Genomic DNA, 18739 nt, shown 5'->3' with positions numbered 1-18739 from the left:
CAGTGTGTATATAATGAATGGAGTGCAGTGTGTGTGTATGAGTGCAGTGTGTGTATGAGTGCAGTGTGTATATAATGAATGCAGTGCAGTGTGTGTATATGAGTGCAGTGTGTATATAATGAATGCAGTGCAGTGTGTGTGTATGAGTGCAGTGTGTGTGTATGAGTGCAGTGTGAGTGCAGTGTGTGTGTATGAGTGCAGTGTGTGTGTATGAGTGCAGTGTGTGTGTATGAGTGCAGTGTGTATATAATGAATGCAGTGCAGTGTGTGTATATGAGTGCAGTGTGTATATAATGAATGCAGTGCAGTGTGTGTATGAGTGCAGTGTGTATGTATGAGTGCAGTGTGTATGTATGAATGCAGTGTGTATGCAGTGTGTGTATGAATGCAGTGTGTGTATATAATGAATGCAGTGCAGTGTGTGTATGAGTGTGTGTATGAATGCAGTGTGTGTGTGTGTGTGTGTGTGTGTGTGTGTGTGTGTGAGTGCAGAGCATTGGTGGGGGTGGGCATTTTATTAATTATTATTATTTAATTATTATTGTAATATATATATATTTTTTATTTTATTATTTTTTTTATTATTATTATTTTTTTTATTTTTTTTTTCGTCCCCCCTCCCTGCTTGTTAGCTGGCCAGGGAGCGGGGCTCTCACTCCCTGGTGGTCCAGTGGATGGGCTGTAGGAGGGGGACTGTGAGGAAGCTGTAACTTACCTTCACCGCAGCTCCTGTCAGCTCCCTTCTCTCTCCTCCGTCCGTGCAGCTCCCAGGTCAGCTCCCTCTGCAACTCTCGCGGCCGCGCGGAGCGCTGCCACGGTAACCCGTGGCAACGCTCTGACCCCGCAGCTCTCGCAAGAGTTGCAGAGGAAGCTGACCTGGGAGCTGCACGGACGGAGGAGAGAGAAGGGAGCTGACAGGAGCTGCGGTGAAGGTAAGTTACAGCTTCCTGACAGCCCCCGGTCGTTGTCTGTATAATGGCAATGTAAATTGCCATAATACAGACAACTGACTCGAGTATAAGACGAGTGAGTGTTTTTCAGCACAAAAAATGTGCTGAAAAACTCGTCTTATACTCGAGTATATACGGTATTTAATTTATTGTATTGCATGTGATTGCAGTATTTTCTGAACATTTGTAACATTTTAGTGAATAGTCCCCTTTGAGTTCGATTTAAGTAGGATATGGCATCTATTATGTATGGTAATATGCCTGGTTAAGATAACCAATCATAAGGCAGAATTCACTGACCTTTTGGGCAGCCACGCCCCCTTTTTTATGCCTTATATTGAGACTGTGATGGACAAGTGGGGGATCTGATGAAGCCGAGCACGTCGGCGAAACGCGTCATCACACTCCAACGTCATTACGTTCAACGGCCATAAGCCCCGCCTCCCAGAACAAGTGAAAGTGCATACAGCCCCTGAAGCCTGGAGGTAATCGGCGCAAGCATTTGGGACTTAACAACACTTGTGAGGAGGAGACATGTAAAGAGGACTTACAAGCCTGACAACTGCTTTTAACTATTGGAGTGTCTAATAAAGGATCTTTATTTTCATCGCAGCCTCAAGCCTCTATATACATTATCTGAGATGCCAATACAGTTCAAAGCAGACTTAATTGCTCTACTCTTGTGAGTGTTTCTGATCTATATTCACAATATCTATTGTTTATGCATATTGCCCTATGAGCTTTGTTTTGTTTTTTCTTTTGAGAATTGCACTTCTGGCAGAAGCAATTTCAAGAATTTCTCAAAAGTGAGGTATTCATATTTTGTCCCTATTTTGCACATATCAGTGGGGTTTTATCACTAGTGCACTGTAACACTTTTGTTTTTTGTATTGGCACTAGTCACTTATGCTATTACACATGTATGTGATATTCATATTATTTAGTTATTGATTTAAATGCACAGTGCACTTTAATTTTATTTTTGTTGTTTATGTGAATATTATACACTTGTATATGGTATTTGTCAATTGCTTTCGGTCTTAAAGGCACAGCGCACTTTATTTCTTGTTTTTTTGGATCTTATATCTGAGTCTTCTTTCTTTGGGCCCAAATATACCAAATAAAAATCCACAATAATCTAATCAGACAGTTTAAAAAAAACAAAAAACTGATTTGTAAAAAAAATTCAAAGCATAAAAATCCAATGTGAGCTCATGGAGCGCTCTGCGCAGACTAAGCATTGAAGGCAGGAAAGTCCTTTGTAAAGGAATATCCACACTTTGAATACTCAGCAAGAGAAATGTTAATGGTTGGGCTTGGAAGCCAACAAGAAATCAACCAATATCATGTTTCCAGAGCTGATTCCGATATAGATTATGTGTAGTCTTTTCGGGCTGATTGCTGATAACCGGTGAAGATATTCTGTACAATTAAAGTTTTTAAAAAGCAGCACGATTTCTACACAAATCTGGACTTTACTGAAAATGCTGACAGCAATCACACTCCTATCACTCTAAGACAGCCAACACACCATGTACAGTGTTGCTACTCATAGAAGTGTGCTTATTAACAGCAATCACAATCCTCTTACTCTCAGGTAGCCAGCCTAGTACATTACTTGAGATTATTAACTGTATCACCTTCCTGCCTTCAGCTGAGTTCCGCATGTGAGGGGAGATGTGAGTTGTGGCTAAAAGTTGGAGTTTCTGGATGCGGAAGACAGTATGCAGAGACTGGTAGAGGTGAGTAAGTTATTGGTATATTACAAGACCGAAACTGATTAGAATATCGGCTCTAATAATCGGCAGAACCAATTACAGGTTTATACCTAAAGCCAACCAATCACATAATTCTGAGGCCAAGCCTCACTTCTCACAAGTCTTGCTCAGTATCAGTAATATATGTAAATCTACATCTATACACCCTAGCCCAGCCTTGCAGCCACTATCCTTATTTTTTAAACCAATGTATCCTGAAGGTCTGCTCCCTTTGGTGTTTAATTGTTAGACAGTGTTGGGGATTGTAGAAGTAGGGTATTTACCTCAGATTTATGCAAATATTCCAATATTTGTGGGTGCTCTTTCCCCTGTACGAGATCATACTATTTGTGAATGATTTCACACTTACCTGGGTGCCACTAGATGATACACTGCTTTCTGCTTCACAATGTGGCTAAATGAGAATTTCTGCTTTAGCCATGTGGTACATAAACTCTGTACATTTATTTTGGACAAAGTTAAACAGAAAAGAGAATTGTTTCGATTTGTCCAAAACTATGCCACTAGTGGCTGTCAGTCTGATTGGATAACAGACAGGTTTAATGTCATTTTGTACTCTGAATGTGGGTGGGGGGGAGCTAATAACCTAAACACTTATGGTTGACACAATAACAGACATTGCACAATCTACACTTGGTACATAATAACAGAGGACGTAAGGTAATGACAGTTTACAGCGGCATTGAACAATATATCCTTGAGGCAGTGGTACAACATTGCGTTTTAGTTGACATTCATGACTATGTTATAAGTGGTGAGTAATGCCCCGCTTGAGGTACCTGGTAGGCTGGGAACGCTTTATGGTGTGATATTATGCCTCTAGGTGGTATCCCCCAGGCACCTGGGGAGCAGCACCCAGCTAGTGTCCTCCGCTCTCCTTTGGGGTGGGCCGGATAGTTAACAGTTAAAAATGCATGCATTACCATTTTTCGGTTTATTTTTGTATTTTTGCGTGTCGTGCGGGCTGGAAACCAATTTGCCCTACTCATCATCTCGTATTTTGGGGCTTGGTAAAGCAACTTAAGCCCTTATTTTGTGGGGGGAGAGGGTTAACTGGGAGAGGAATGCAATGTAGGGGAGGATGGGGGGGGGGTAGAGATGCTCTCTTGCTATAAAGCTTGGTAAGGTGTAGTTAGACATGCTGGTATCAGCACATATATATCACCATTTAGACCAGGTTCTGTTATAGTGTTCGAATTTTTCACCTATTGTATGTGCCATCTGCTCGTACTGTTTGGTGAGGTTTACTTTGGCGAGTACTGCCTTTATATCAGGTACTGTTGTAGTTTTCCACAGAGCAGCTATGCATGTTTTAGCGACTAAGATAATGTGGGTAATCAGCGCTGCTTCGTAGGCTGTAAGGTCTCGGGGTAGCATGTGGAGCAGATAGTGTTCTGGCTTGAGTGGTATTCGTTGACCTATTTTGGAATTGATTATGTCTTGGATTTGTTGCCAGTATTGGTTAAGTGCCGGGCAGTACCAGAATATGTGGCTTGTATTTCCCGCTTGTCGGCTGCATCGCCAGCATCTATCCTGTACCCCTGGGTATATTTGGGCCAGCCTGTGTGGTGTGTAGTACCACTGCATCCATATCTTGTAGGCTGATTCTACATGGTCTAAGCACCGTGTCGCCCGTTTAACTAAAGTCATGGCCCCTATCCACTTCGCAGGCTCGAGTTCACAGTTCAGCTCCTTTTCCCATTTGAGCATGTATGATTGTTTGGCCGGTCTGTCTATGTCTAGTAATCTTTGGTAACACAGGGAGAGTGTTTGGGGGGGGGGGGGGGGGTTTAGGCCTTGGCATAGTAAGTCAAAGAGGTTTTGAGATTGTGGTGGTGCCATTGCCTTACTGCAACCCCTACTATGTTTTATACGCAAGTACGTGAATATTTCGCTGTTTGGTAGATGGTACTGGCTCTGGAGATCCGGGAACGGCAACAGCCCGTTCGCCCCGTAGAGGTGTGTTATCCTCGTTACCCCTCTATTTATCCACCTGCTCAGGGCCAGCTCATGTGTGTGGTGCTGGAGACTCGTTAATGGGGCGAGGGTCTCCACCTTCTCACTGAGCATTTTCGGGGCCCATCGCAGCCATAGCTGCAGGGAGAGTTTGGTTGTCGTAAGGAGGTTGGTGAGACGAGGTTGGGCTCTGGAATCCAAAGTAGGTCCCTAAGGGAGTGGGGTGCACAGACTGCACTCTCCAGTCCGTGCCACAGTGGGCAGTCCGAAGAGGAGAGGAGGCGCGCCGTCTGAGATAAGTTTGTTGCTAGGTAGTATTTGGTTACGTGTGGCACACCCACTCCGCCTTCCCCCATAGCTGCACTTATGTTTGCTAGTGAGACCCTGGGTGTTTTTTTTCCTCCGTATGTGTGCATTGAGAAGACGCTGGAATGCTCGAAGGGTGTAGATTGGTAAACTAATAGGCAGGGCCCTGAATAGAAATAATAATTGCGGTAGTATAATCATTTTTATGGCATTGATGCGCCCCAACCATGATGTGTGTTTGTTTTTGTTTCCCCAACCCTCCAGCACCCGCCCTATTTTTAACAAAAATGATTTACCTCCTAAATGGCAGAGAATTGAGCAGTGCAACTTCAAAGGCATGATATATACACAAAAAACTGCTTTGTTAACCCCTTAAGGACTGAGACAAATGTACAAGTTGTGAACAAAACAAAACGTAAACAAAACCTCATATTAAATGCACCCCCCTTATTATATATCATTTTATTCAGGGGAAACAGGGCTTTCATTTAATATCAAATATTTAGCTATGAAACATAATTTAATATGAAAAATAATGGGAGAACATGAATTTATTTAATTTTTTTAGTTCTACATGACATTTCAACTGTCAATGTCATAATACTGTTTGCTTTTACTGCAATAAAATACACATATTTTGCAACGAGGAGAAGAGGGACCTGTGCTCAGAGGAGGGGGGATTTTAACACATCTATGGGGCTGGGGGTAAGGGTCCACGTGGCAGCCACGGTATCCGGCGCATGGGTGCCCCCGGGATTCTCCCCCCCGCCATCCCTTCTGTGGGCCCCGGGGAAAGGGGTCGGTGGCCATTTGGGAGGGAGGGCCGGGGGGGTTCGTACCTGGGGGTCCGAGTTTGGACAGGGATCTGGGCAGGATGGGCATGTACGGCCGGAGGCTCTGCACCACAGGACACACCACCGCTAAGGGACAGAGAGCCGGGCGGGGCGAGAGAGGGCCTAGCAGGGGCCGTGGACCTGATCGCCACACCAGCCGACGGGACTCTAGCACTGTAGGGGGGATTTAGCACGCACACACGCAGAGAACGGGGAGGGTGACTCCTGAGGACAGTGTGACACATAACCCTACAGTAAAACACCTTGTTCAACAACCACCACAGGGGAGATAGAATCATATTCAGGGGGACTCGAAGAAAGGTTGCAGCAGGGGGAAAAACGTGGGAGGTTGAACACCCCCCCCCCCCAAAATAAAAATAAATAAAAATTTAACCATTGAACAGCAAAATACTCCCCCCCTCCCCCCACCCCACTTCGAGAGATACAAGCCCCCTCCGTGAACTTTCAGAGTAGTGAAGGATCCCCATTCCCGACCACCTAGTTCTAAAGTTACAAAGTTACAGGCAGGTGCTAGCAGCCAGCATTGTGTATACTATGCAGGAACACATAAGGGGTCACGCTGTCTGCCTCTCAAACAATATATTCAGGCGACCCACCTCCATCACGCTAGGCACACAAGCCGGTCAGGAACAGTTGTTCTTACTTGTTTTTATTCCTTTCTTAAACACGCAAGAGTTCATATTCTGTGTTACAAAAACGTTCATTTCAGAACCATGTCTCAAACAGCGCAATTTGGTCAGTAAGCCATACATACCCACCTCGCTCGAGCGCGGTGCGCAGACGAGATGGAGAAATGTACACCCCACACCAGTCTGGCAACAGATAAGTCCAGACGTCCACAACCGAGCACTCTACGTGCTCACTTTCTGTTCTCTTTTTCACTCTTACTCTCCTTCATTCTTTCTACCCCCCTCATCCCGTCTCACCCGCTCCCAGTTTCCCTCCCACCCTGGGGGTTGTGACCTACACTATAGGATGCTGTGTGGTGGAGGCGAACAGAGGTGGGCATATAGAAGGCATCATCCATAACCAAGCGACGTCTCCTATTCAGGGAACTAAAGAGAATGCAGTCTGATATAGCCTTTGTACAGGAGACCCGCCTACCAAAACAGGCCTCGTTCCAGCTCAAAGATCACACATTCCGAACCACTTACGAGGCCAGGGCCCTTACTAAACACAACGGAGTGGCCATACTTATCCGTAACAGCTGCCCACTTCACATAGACACCGTAGATGCAGACCCCAAAGGAAGGTACATTATAGCCTCAGGCGCCTTACAGTCCCACAAGCTACACCTCCTCAACATCTATGCCCCGAACCAACCCGACCCAGACTTCTGGGACGAATTAAAATCCAAACTCCAGACACTAGGACACGGCCTCACTATATTAGGAGGAGACCTAAACGCTGTAGCAAACCCCGTAGTTGATAGGAGTTCGCTAGGGGACGGCCCCAAATTGCAGGGAAGGGGAGGGCAAGACAAATTGCTCCATGGGTTCATCACAGATGCCGGGTTGGTGGACGTATGGAGAGCACATCATCCAAGCACGAGGGACTACACGTTCTATTCGGCCCCACATGGTACCTACTCAAGAATTGATATGTTCCTCATTAACGACAAATCTTTAGACAGAGTCACGGGATCTGAGATAGGTTCCATATCGTGGTCTGACCACGCCGACATCCACATTACCATTGGCAACTTATGCAGTAGCTCCCCGTGGACATGGAAACTAAACGCCTCACTACTGAACGACCCAGAGATTGTAGAACAGGTCCGCAAGGACATAGTGGAGTATTTCGGCTCCAACACTACCCCAGACTTGCAGCCAGAGACAATATGGGCAGCACATAAAACAGTTATACGAGGGACGCTCATTAAATTAGCGACCGCGAAAAAGAAGGCAAGAGCCCAAAACTTAACGAATCTACTGACTAGGCTACTGTTGGGGATATATCAGCTATACACGAAACTCTCTTAGTTAGATGGATATTTTGCTAGAGCCACACCCTCTGTGATAGACAGGATCCCGGGAATCAGTCAAGAAGACAAGAGATGTGTTCTATAACCAATTCAAAGTTTATTATACAGTCATATGCATTTATACCCCACTCTCATGTCGGTGGGGGCCATGAGCATTAGTGACATAATTTGTTTTTCACAAGTTATAAACAGCTGTTTCTAGTTATAATCTTTCGCAATATAACGCAATACATATTTGATTAAAACCAGATATTTACAAAATACCGATATCTTGGACAATTAACAAGAACATTTCGAAATCAGTACTTTTCCCGTAACTAGGATTTTATATAAATCCTATTTCCGAGAATATGAGATAAAATGCCAAACTTAATCTTGGTTCAAATTAACCCTTATATGAACAGCTAGGATAGATATCAAAATGGATATTTGCACCTACAATTCCCCTCTTAGATCATATCATGATCTATCTTACGGTAAATATCCATGAGAGGCCTGCGGCAGAGAAACAAGAGGAGGTATATTCAGACGTGCTAATCACGTCTGCGGGACTTTCATTATTTCTTCACCTCGATTTCCCCCATTTGCTCTGTGCCATAGGCTTTCCCTTTAAGAGGAGTTCGAGCTGTTGATTTCAGCTTTTTCAATTGTCTGTTGAACACATCTTTTAAGTGTACATCATGTTATCTGTATCTTGAGTCTTGGGTCAATATAGGCAAAGTGTATTTGTGAAGGCAAAGTGTTATTCCCAACAACGGGAATATTATTATTATTACAATTCAAAATGTAAGCTCGTATAGTCAAAACGGGAATAAGATCCATCCCCTCTTTGGACCAGGGTCTTGGATTACCACTCCACCCGGTGGTCTGGGGCCAGGTCAAAAAACCCAGTGGCAAAAACTCATATTTGAGGAAAAAAGCACATCTGGGGAAACTTTAAGTGAGGGCCATCCCCTCACGTTGACAGCATTAGTGACTTATAAAACCCTGCATTTGTAAGTAAATAGCTGGGTATCGGGATTGGGAAACATTTCTTGATTAGTTTCAAAAGGCCCATTTACATATTAAATCATGAGATAACTTATAATCAGTTTGTAATTCTAACAATAATCCCAATCATGACCTTGCATCCTATGTCTCCTAATTACATCCCTATTTCGATGGTCCAGTCATATCCACACTTAATAAATGGGAATCCATCCTTGGTACACTCAACATACATCAATGACACACATAGTACATCCATGCCTGAGTAAGTTAACACTTCCTCTCTCTCCGGCTAACTCTACAAAAATAAAAATAACAAAATAGTTCAATAGTCCAGCATAGTCCAGCATAGTCCAGCATAGTCCTAAAAAATAGAATAAGTCTTTCAAGGAGAATAAAGAATGTTAGACACCATAAACTTTGTTCCATAATCTTAGACACCATAACATAGCTAAGGGTAGCAATATGGCTGACAACAAGACAATGTCAGCTTCCACATAGTTCTTAATTCTTCTGTTTGCTGGATGTTCACCACAATGCTCTGTGCAACACCCCAATTGTTGAAAGGGTTAATACAGACATAGTGGCATTAGACAGCACTGCACCTTCAGGACTTTCCAAGTCAGTCTATGTACTCATAAGTAAGCATCTTAGTTTCTTCGGCCAGCATGGATTTTGACCAAACAGATTTAATTGCAAAAAAAGGTAGGTAGGCAGGTAGGTCAGCCAGAGAGATTGGTGTGTAGTCCCAAATATCAGGCGGCACAAATACTCCAGTATGGTCTCTATAATCATACAAACACAAGGATCAGTACGACATCAATAAATTAATTATCTAGGCTAAACTCAAATTAGAGACTAATGTTAAATCCTTAACTTGTGTAACATGTACTTCTCTCAGTGTTGCTTATATTTCATTGCATTGTCCTTTATACAATTTTAATACATAATTTCCCTTTAGAATGCCTTTGCATGGATGAGAGAAGCACTCATTCTATATAAATGCTTGTTGAGTACTAAAACACTAACATATACATATTGGAATAATTCCTAATAAAATACTGTTCTTAAACTTAAACCTTAATTTGATAATCCCAATTAATTACTTTAATAGAATTGGAATGCTGAATTCTGTCAAAAATGTTGTGGACCCAGGTAACATTTTTTTTAAACCAAAACCTTTTATAGATCCCGATGTCCAAAAAGCCACCAGTTCTGTATGTGTGTGATCATGTTTAATACATGGTGGAACCTCCATACAGTTATCCCACTTTAACAATATTTTTTTTTTTAGAACAACTAGGAATGAAATAGGAGAAACAAAATGAATTACTGTTGTTGCAAAGTGCTTTGTTTAATACAGAGTTGTCTTGCTTTGCTAAAATTGCAAGTGGTCTCTGATAAGGAAGGGGCACTCACTTGTCAGGTCTTGTAAACTCACTTATTTTATTGCAGATGCCTCTATGATACCACGTTACAAATTGACTAAGCATACTTATTATTATCCTATTTTATTTTAGTTATTTCACATTGCGCAGCCTATGCAAACAATGTCTACATCTCAACTTCAGCTTGTACTTTCCCTAAGAGCCAGCATTAATACTGTTTTATCTATATATAAAACATTAAGAACATGAACCATCTGTGTATTAGGCTGAGGTTATTGGGTGTGGGTATAGGTTGGAAGCTGTGGTTGGTATTGAGGAACCTGCCAGGGTGGGTAGGCACCACAGGCACCAGGGAAGCCAGGGGCACCAGCAATACCAGGAGTACCAGTGGGGCCAGCTTGACCGGGTTCACCACGAGCACCTTGGGGTGAACCCCTGCTCTCCACAATTAAAACAATTAAAACAGTGCTGAAGTTGCCACCTCTACAAAAGTTAGACCCTTTGATCAAATTCTCTACCTCTGTCTCCAAAACTTTCAATCTCCTATCACCTCACAAATGTCCTTGTCTCCCCTGCTTAAAATCACAATCCTTTGTTACCGATACAACATACTTTTCCCTCTTTCTTTATATCAAAACAACCTGCTGTATCTTTCTCATGAAGCATATTCCATATGCAGGTCGAGATTACTTACACCCCCTCTTTGTATACACTTCTTAGTGTACCACACAGATATAATATTAATAAGCTTTTGAAGAATTCGTACATAAACAGTGAAAGCAGAGTCTTCCTACAGGGTTTGCAATACTGATAGTCTGGGTCATAGGTGTAATGCAGTTAGTTACTTTTCTATTGTTAGATTACATTGAAAACACAAATATATTGCAAATATTAAAATCATATTGCAGCCGTTTCCTACACCTATAAGGATATGGTTGTAATACTTCAATGGAGTTCAAATTGAGTATCAAAAGTCTAACCACAAAAACTAAACGTTATATGCTTATCAAAAATTAGTTTAACCCCTTAGAGAGTTAATAGGGTGACCTCTTCCCATAGTATGGTTCCTTTTAGAATTATTATATTATTTATTCTCTTCTGGGTCTGCAAAATGCTTCCAATATACCAATACAAATATAATACAGTAGTTTAGAATTGCCTCAAAATAAATCGTCTGATCTCTATTAAAAATACCATTTCATCATTTTGCTATAATCAATGAGGCATATATGATTAATCTTAATCTGGGAAAAAACTTATCCTATATATCCATTAATTTTTTTTTTTTTTTTTTTTTTTTTTGTTAAATAACCATCTAACATAACAGTTGTTTATGTTAAAGATAACGCTAAATACTCCCCTAATAATATGAAGAATGAGAGATCCACGATTTTGAGAAGCAGATTTTTTTCCAGGGGCCCCTTTTTCGTGAGCTGATCAGCATTTAATCTGTTGTAAAAAGACACTAAAAGCTTGCGTTAATGACATGCAAATATTCCTTAAATAGTCTTCATACTCATTGTAATATCACACATGTCCTCTTATAACACAGAACACAACGAATGTAGCAGATATCCAGCAGACATCCCAACACAAAAACCCATTAATGGACAGGCAATTAACTCAATCCAAAATAAATTATTAAATGTCACACCCAAAAGAAACCCAGACATAATGTAGGTTTCCCTTGTTTGTGCATTCTGCAACCATGCAAGCAGTACTGCTTTAAGATCAGAAAACCTGGCAGCTGGACTAGAAAGTCGAATTTTGGCAAGAAGTCCATTATTACAACAGAATTTTGGAAAACAGCTAAAACTTAGCGTGTTTTTTTTTTCTTTTGCTTTAAGGATTACAACTCATATTGCTCTTGGACTAGTATTCAATAATAAATCAGTTATTTAATAGATTATTACGCTGCCACTTCCAGCTTATTAAATACTGAGACAAACATAGTTTAAATATAATTTAAAATAGCACAGCAAATTACCCATTAACATACATGACAATCAAACTGCATACTTTAAATGAGTAACACATTTATCACAATCACCATTTACACAGAATAAACTTTTAACAGTTAGTATCAATTTTATTTAAGAGTTCTGGTACCAAAGGTTTTCTTATTAAAGAAGGGATCCCGTATGGCCATATAACGTGTTTAACTTAAACATTTGTATAACACTTGCATTAACCAGTTACAACAAATGTACCTTATCAATAGAATTTCTCTCCTATACGCTTATAGAGCATTTGGACCAGATTACACAGACATGGTATCACCTGCATTTGTCAGAACTCTCAAAAACTCAAAATATTTATACTACTCCATGTTAAAAGCATGGCAAAATTTTGACCGGTCAATTTGAGTTCCCAAAAGTCATAAAAACACAGGTAAAAACCTTTGTCCATGGTTTCTGATCCTACATTCCATGACCAAAATTTCAAACCCACTTCTGCACAGGGGGTCCACCATTTGGGTCACAATCAATAAAATCTCTGCATCCCCAGACAACAATTTACAGATTTTCACAATTTTACAGAATACATACAATTTAAAGCATTTACAACATGTCAGGTACCTGTAGCAAGCAAGTTAGTTTACAGCACGAAATGAAGCATGTGCTGAAAATATAAATTTCATATTAATTTATAATCATCTACATTTACAACATGAATTTGTAGACCCCCTTAATGAACCTCTATTTTTTCTTTTATTTATCATCACCTTCTCATGTACCTTTGACATTCCCTCAATTATTTTATTCCCTTAATTCTTATACCTGGTTTGGACACCCTCAGGGCTTTAGAGGAGCTGCCCAATCCTTTCTTCCTGGGGAGGGGGTAAAAGGGAACTCTATGGAGCAGTGGGTACTAACTACCACAGCAAGGATAGCACCCAATCATCATTATCTTTAGGTAATCAGGAGGGGGCAGTGATTTGCAGGTATCAACAAAAGTCTCTCCTCTTGGGAAACAGGGTATCAGTGAGGTGCAATCGTAAGCCAATTCTCACCCCCCTGTATCATGTATTCCTTATCCCATCCTGGATCTCCCTCATACCAAGGAAAACATATCTTATCTCTCAAACATAATCCCTTAACCATACTCAGAAAATAATCATTAGCCCCGTCTTTAGGGAAGGGAGTTTCACTACCCTGTCTTTGTGTCCACCCTGACATATTATCCACCCAAGGATCCTCTAAATAATCCCCCAGCTCACCAACTCTAGCAACATACTGTTTGCAAGTCTCCCCTGGATTAGGGCGAGGGCATTTTTTAGACTGGGAAGTACCCATTTCAAACTCAATGAGAATTGGATTTGGAATAGCTGATTATTCAGTGGTTAAAGAACAGCTGTACGGAATCAAATGTTCCAACAAAACTGCTACTTCTCCACGAGCTGTATCGCTTAAAATCAGAAATTCCAATCCCTTGCAAAAAGCACAAAAGCCAACAGATATATCGCAAGCAAGCAAAACAGAGGTTGCAGCCAAAATAACCATCAGAGTACGGAGTTTCAAACAATTCCCTTTTTAATTTTGTTTTATTTTTTTTACTTTCCTTTGCTAAAACATTACAGTTTGCAAAAGTTTTACCTGTACATAACTTTACCGCAGTCTGCTAAGAGACTGAATTATACACCGCAGTCTGTCTAACAGACTGAATTATACCGCAGTCTGTCTAACCTACAGCTACGGACGCAAGAACAAAAACACAAGAGACAACCTGACGACGCCTCATTTCGACGACTAGAAGAGACTAGACTAGCCATACGCACCCTAATGCTAGATGATACTGTCAGAGCAATGACCTGGTCCAAACGCACGTTCTATGAACGGGCCAATAAAATGCATACCCTCTTAGCTAGAGTCCTAAAGCCGAGAATGAGGCGCGGACACATAGCATCCATTCGACACCCAGATAACTCCATTAAAACCACACCTAAAGATATAGCCGAGGTATTTACGGAATACTATAAATCCCTATACAACCACGGAGACGATGACGAAAAAAGACGAAGACGCCACCCTTAGGTTTATTAGGGACTTGGGACTCCCAGCTCCCAAGAGAGGCAGTGGAGGTACTAGCTGCAGATATTACCCCCGACGAAGTAGATCGAGCGATAACGACTTTAAAAGGAAATAAAGCCCCAGGACCCGACGGGTACGACGGTAGTTATTACAAGGCCTTCCGTGAGGAACTGGTGCCACACTTAACGACAGTATTCAACAGATTCCGGATGGGAGGCACCCCGAATCCGGATATGTCATTGGCCACCATTGTACTATTGCCAAAGCCAGATAGGGACCCCCTCGCTCCAGGTAACTATAGACCAATATCCCTTATTAACCATGACATAAAACTTCTAGCGAAAATCCAGACAGAACGACTGAACCCACTCCTAAATTATTTGATAGATGCCGACCAAGTAGGTTTCATAACTAACAGGCAGTTATTCGAAAACACCCGAAGAAACATCGACCTAATCTGGCGCCAGGTGGCCACAAAGACCCCAACGATGCTCGTATCGCTCGACGCTGAAAAAGCGTTTGACAGAGTGAAGTGGCCCTACTTGTTTATGCTACTGACCCAGTTAGGGTTTCCCGAACAGTTTATGACCTTACTAAGAGCCATGTACAGCAATGTCCGAGCACAGGTGAAGATAGCAGGAGCCCCGCTCCATCCCTTCCAGCTTTCTAATGGAACCAGACAGGGGTGTCCTCTCTCCCCACTCCCGGTAAACTCAATGGGGGCCCTAAGAGAAGTCTTAAATGAATTTGGGACCTTTTCCGTATACAGGGTAAACATGACGAAGTCCAGTGTTATCCCATTGGGAGTACCGACAATGGCAATGAATCAAATGCAGGACGCACATAAGATGAGAATAGAACACCAAACACTCAAGTACCTGGGTATCCGCCTGACAACAAAACCAGAAAACCTATTTGAGCAGAACTACGCCCCAATGATGAAACAACTGATCCGGGAGATGGAGGCGTGGGTGGACAGACCGATTTCCTGGATAGGGAGAATACACGCTGTTAAAATGAATATCTTGCCAAGAATTCTGTTCCTGTTTCAGGCACTGCCCATCCGCGTCTCCAGATCCTCCCTACAGCCCCTACAAAGGGCGATGGAAACCTTTGTTTGGCAAAACAAAAGACATAGAGTCTCTAGATTTATCCTATACCGTTCAAAGACGAGAGGGGGTCTGGGCCTGCCGAACATCTACTATTACTATGTAGCTACTCAATTAGCACAAATAGCGATGTGGCACTCTCCCCCCCCCGGCGAAAGAAAATGGGCAGACATAGAATCCTTAATGACAGGTGCTGATCTACCGCAGCTATTAATGTGGGTGCCTAGGGAACATAGGCCACCTATTAGGATCACATGCCCGACTATATTAAACTCTCTGAAGATATTGGACACCTTCAAATTAAAATACCATTTAGCTTCCGACCCGTCCCCCCTTACCCCATACTTACGCATCAAGGCCTTCACCCCCGGAATGGCAGCTAGAGATTTCAGAAATCTAGAGAGGATAGGCCTACAACGCATTTGCCACTTATATGAGGGGACAGAAATTATTCCCTTTGACACATTGAGACAGCTAGGCCACCGTACCCCCGCTGATTTCTTCAGATATCTCCAAATCAAAGATTTCGCAAAAACACCAACCATACAAATAGCGGCCCGACAAAAAAAGACCTTATATGAGCGCATTTGCCTGCAAGAAACCATACCCAAAGGCATGATCACGCTCCTGTATGCCCACCTCTCTTCCGAAGCCAGGGACTGGGGTAAATTAACCTACACAGATCAATGGGAACGAGACCTGGGCGAAACCCTGGAGGGTGTAGAATGGCAAGAGATATGGGAGGCTAACCATTCCTCATCGGTGTTTGTTACCCTCCAGGAACAATCCATAAAAACAATGCTGCGCTGGTACACCACACCGGTTAAGCAGAATCAAATGCAAAAAACCCCAACAGACACGTGCTGGAGGGGATGTGGCCAGAGGGGAATGTACATCCACATGTGGTGGGAATGCCCGCAGATAGGCACATTCTGGAAACAGATACAAGACCTAGTCACCCAGATTTTCTCTAGAGCTCCTGACCTTGACCCGTGGCTCTTCCTATTAAGCAGAACCATAGACGGCTGGTCTAGACACGAGCAAAAGTTAATCCACAAAATCACTCTGGCGGCCAGGAGATCGGTAGCCTCCGGTTGGCTCAAACCAACCATACCGTCCAGGGCCGGGGTGATAAGGCGGATCAAGGAAGTCCACTTTATGGATAACTTAACGGCTAGAGTAAGAGGCACCTTAAAAGCCTTCCAGAAGATATGGGAACCGTGGGAAAACTCCAACCTGGCCAACCTCACATAAAAGACCTCAACATTGCCAACACAATCTAGGTCCCCTCCCCCGTACCCCCCCCCCTTCTCCCACCCCCACTTCTCTTTCTGCTTTCTTTTCTGTCTATTACTGCTTCAGTGGAACCTAATTTATACGTTCGAGGTGAACCAAAACCTCGACCCATAAACGAAGTGTTATAAGACGATCTCTCAGGGTAATCAAGTCACTCACCACACGAAACCACTAAGAAACAACACCCGAACAGTCCCCACAGAGGGTCACTGAGCAAATCACTGGGAACAGCCCACAAGGCAAGCAAACGAACAGGGGAACCACCGATAGTTAGAACCGTTCGCTCAGCTGACTCGACAGGCACGGGCGACCAAGAGTACCATGTTGTTTGACACAAAAACAGTTTTTCTTTGCCTATGTATACAATCTGTGATTTGTAACATAACAGGTTTGTAACCTTGGATGACCGTATATACAGCACCCATGTCGAATACAAATAAAGAATAAAAAAAAAAAAATGCAAAAAACGCCAATTTTGGCCAGTGTTTGTGACTAAAAAAGACTGGACATACCCCATTTGCAATACCTTGGGTTGTCTACTATTGCAAATGGTATGCCATCATAGGGGTAATTTTCATTCTTGGGCTACCATAGGGTCACAAAGGCATCGTAAGCAAAAAAATGAAACACAAGCCTTATATTTGACGCTGTCACTTTTGAAAACACCATAAAACCTGTACATGGGGGGCGGAGTCTGGCCGCCAAGCTGAACAGACGTGCAGGGAAGGAGCTCCTGCCGGGCGGGTAGAATAACCGACGATATCGGAGGTTACTCAGCCCAAAGACACACTGGGGTGCGATACCCACATTGGGGGTGCACCAAAGACTCGACAGATACATTTCTGAAGCCTGTCGGAGCCCAGAACCCGAAAAGCAACCTGCGGCCTACAGGAGTTGGGGCCGGGGAGAGGCGGCCGCTCTCTTCGACACCAGATCCCCTCAGAGGCGCTCCTGATCTCCCACCCCCTGGACCGGTGGGGGTTATCCCGGTACCCACTAACCAAGCGGACCAACACGAAAATAAATGACTGCAGCTTCACAGCCAGCAGAGGCTCCAGCCTGCCAGGGCACACCCAAGATGGCCACCCAGCAGGGGCCAAAGAGCGGGAACACTAGCAGCCGTACACACGCTCGCCAACTGGAAGCTCTAGACCAACTCTGCTCGAGCTTCCACAAAATCTTATGTGACAAGGGGGTGTCCTACCGTCAAGCGGCTGAAATGGTGGCCTCTTGGCTCCGTCCAGATACCCGCCGCCGCCATTACGGACTCCCACAACAAGCCTTCAGGGCGGCCACCCGACCAAGCAAACAACGACGACCGCAAGGGCGGGAAACCTCGGGCGCAAGCACCCGCGCTCCCACAACACAGAGCGGGACCTGCCAACCTGCACAACTTGCCCCACACACAGCGGCCCCGACAACCTCAGGCCAGCAGAGTGCAACCCCACACAGGAGGAATCGGATCCGGAAACTACAAACCTGGGGCGCATTGATGCTACCTTCCAGGGAGGCCGAGAACAAGCGAGACGCCAGGCGCAATCCACACCAAGCATTGCCACAAAGATGCAACCAGGCGATCAGGAGAAATCCCAGGGAAGACATGGATCTGCCAAGCCGAGGTATGATCGTGCTACATACCCTCGAGCAAGGTACCCATGTACCCCAGCCTGCCGGTACCAAAATAGCTGTTAAAAAGATATCATAGTCACTCCCATATAGCTGCCTACTGTTTATTGTTTCTTCCTTATTCATTCTAAAACTGGCGGTGAGACTGTTGGTTTATCTCTACACTTAAATACGTGCAACTGGTACCTAAAGCATAAACGCTCTTAGCTTTACTAATGCACAGCTTTACACTTATAACCTTAAGCGCAACTAGTTTGGCTATATACGCATATCTAGTTTAGCATGTTCCACTACATAATACTGTTGTCTACTAGCCTATATTTGACTGAGCTTGTTATTAACAGTGACACTCAATATAAGTGCCTATGACATGTAATCGCTATAACAAACCTCGTTCTATTATCATTTATAGGCACTGTACCGTTTTCATCATTGTTTTTCCATGTTATTTAAAAAACAAAAAGTACTGAACTG

The sequence above is a fragment of the Pelobates fuscus genome, chromosome 9 (genome assembly GCF_036172605.1).
Source record: "Pelobates fuscus isolate aPelFus1 chromosome 9, aPelFus1.pri, whole genome shotgun sequence".
Taxonomy (NCBI): domain Eukaryota; kingdom Metazoa; phylum Chordata; class Amphibia; order Anura; family Pelobatidae; genus Pelobates; species Pelobates fuscus.
This window is presented reverse-complemented; position numbering follows the sequence as displayed.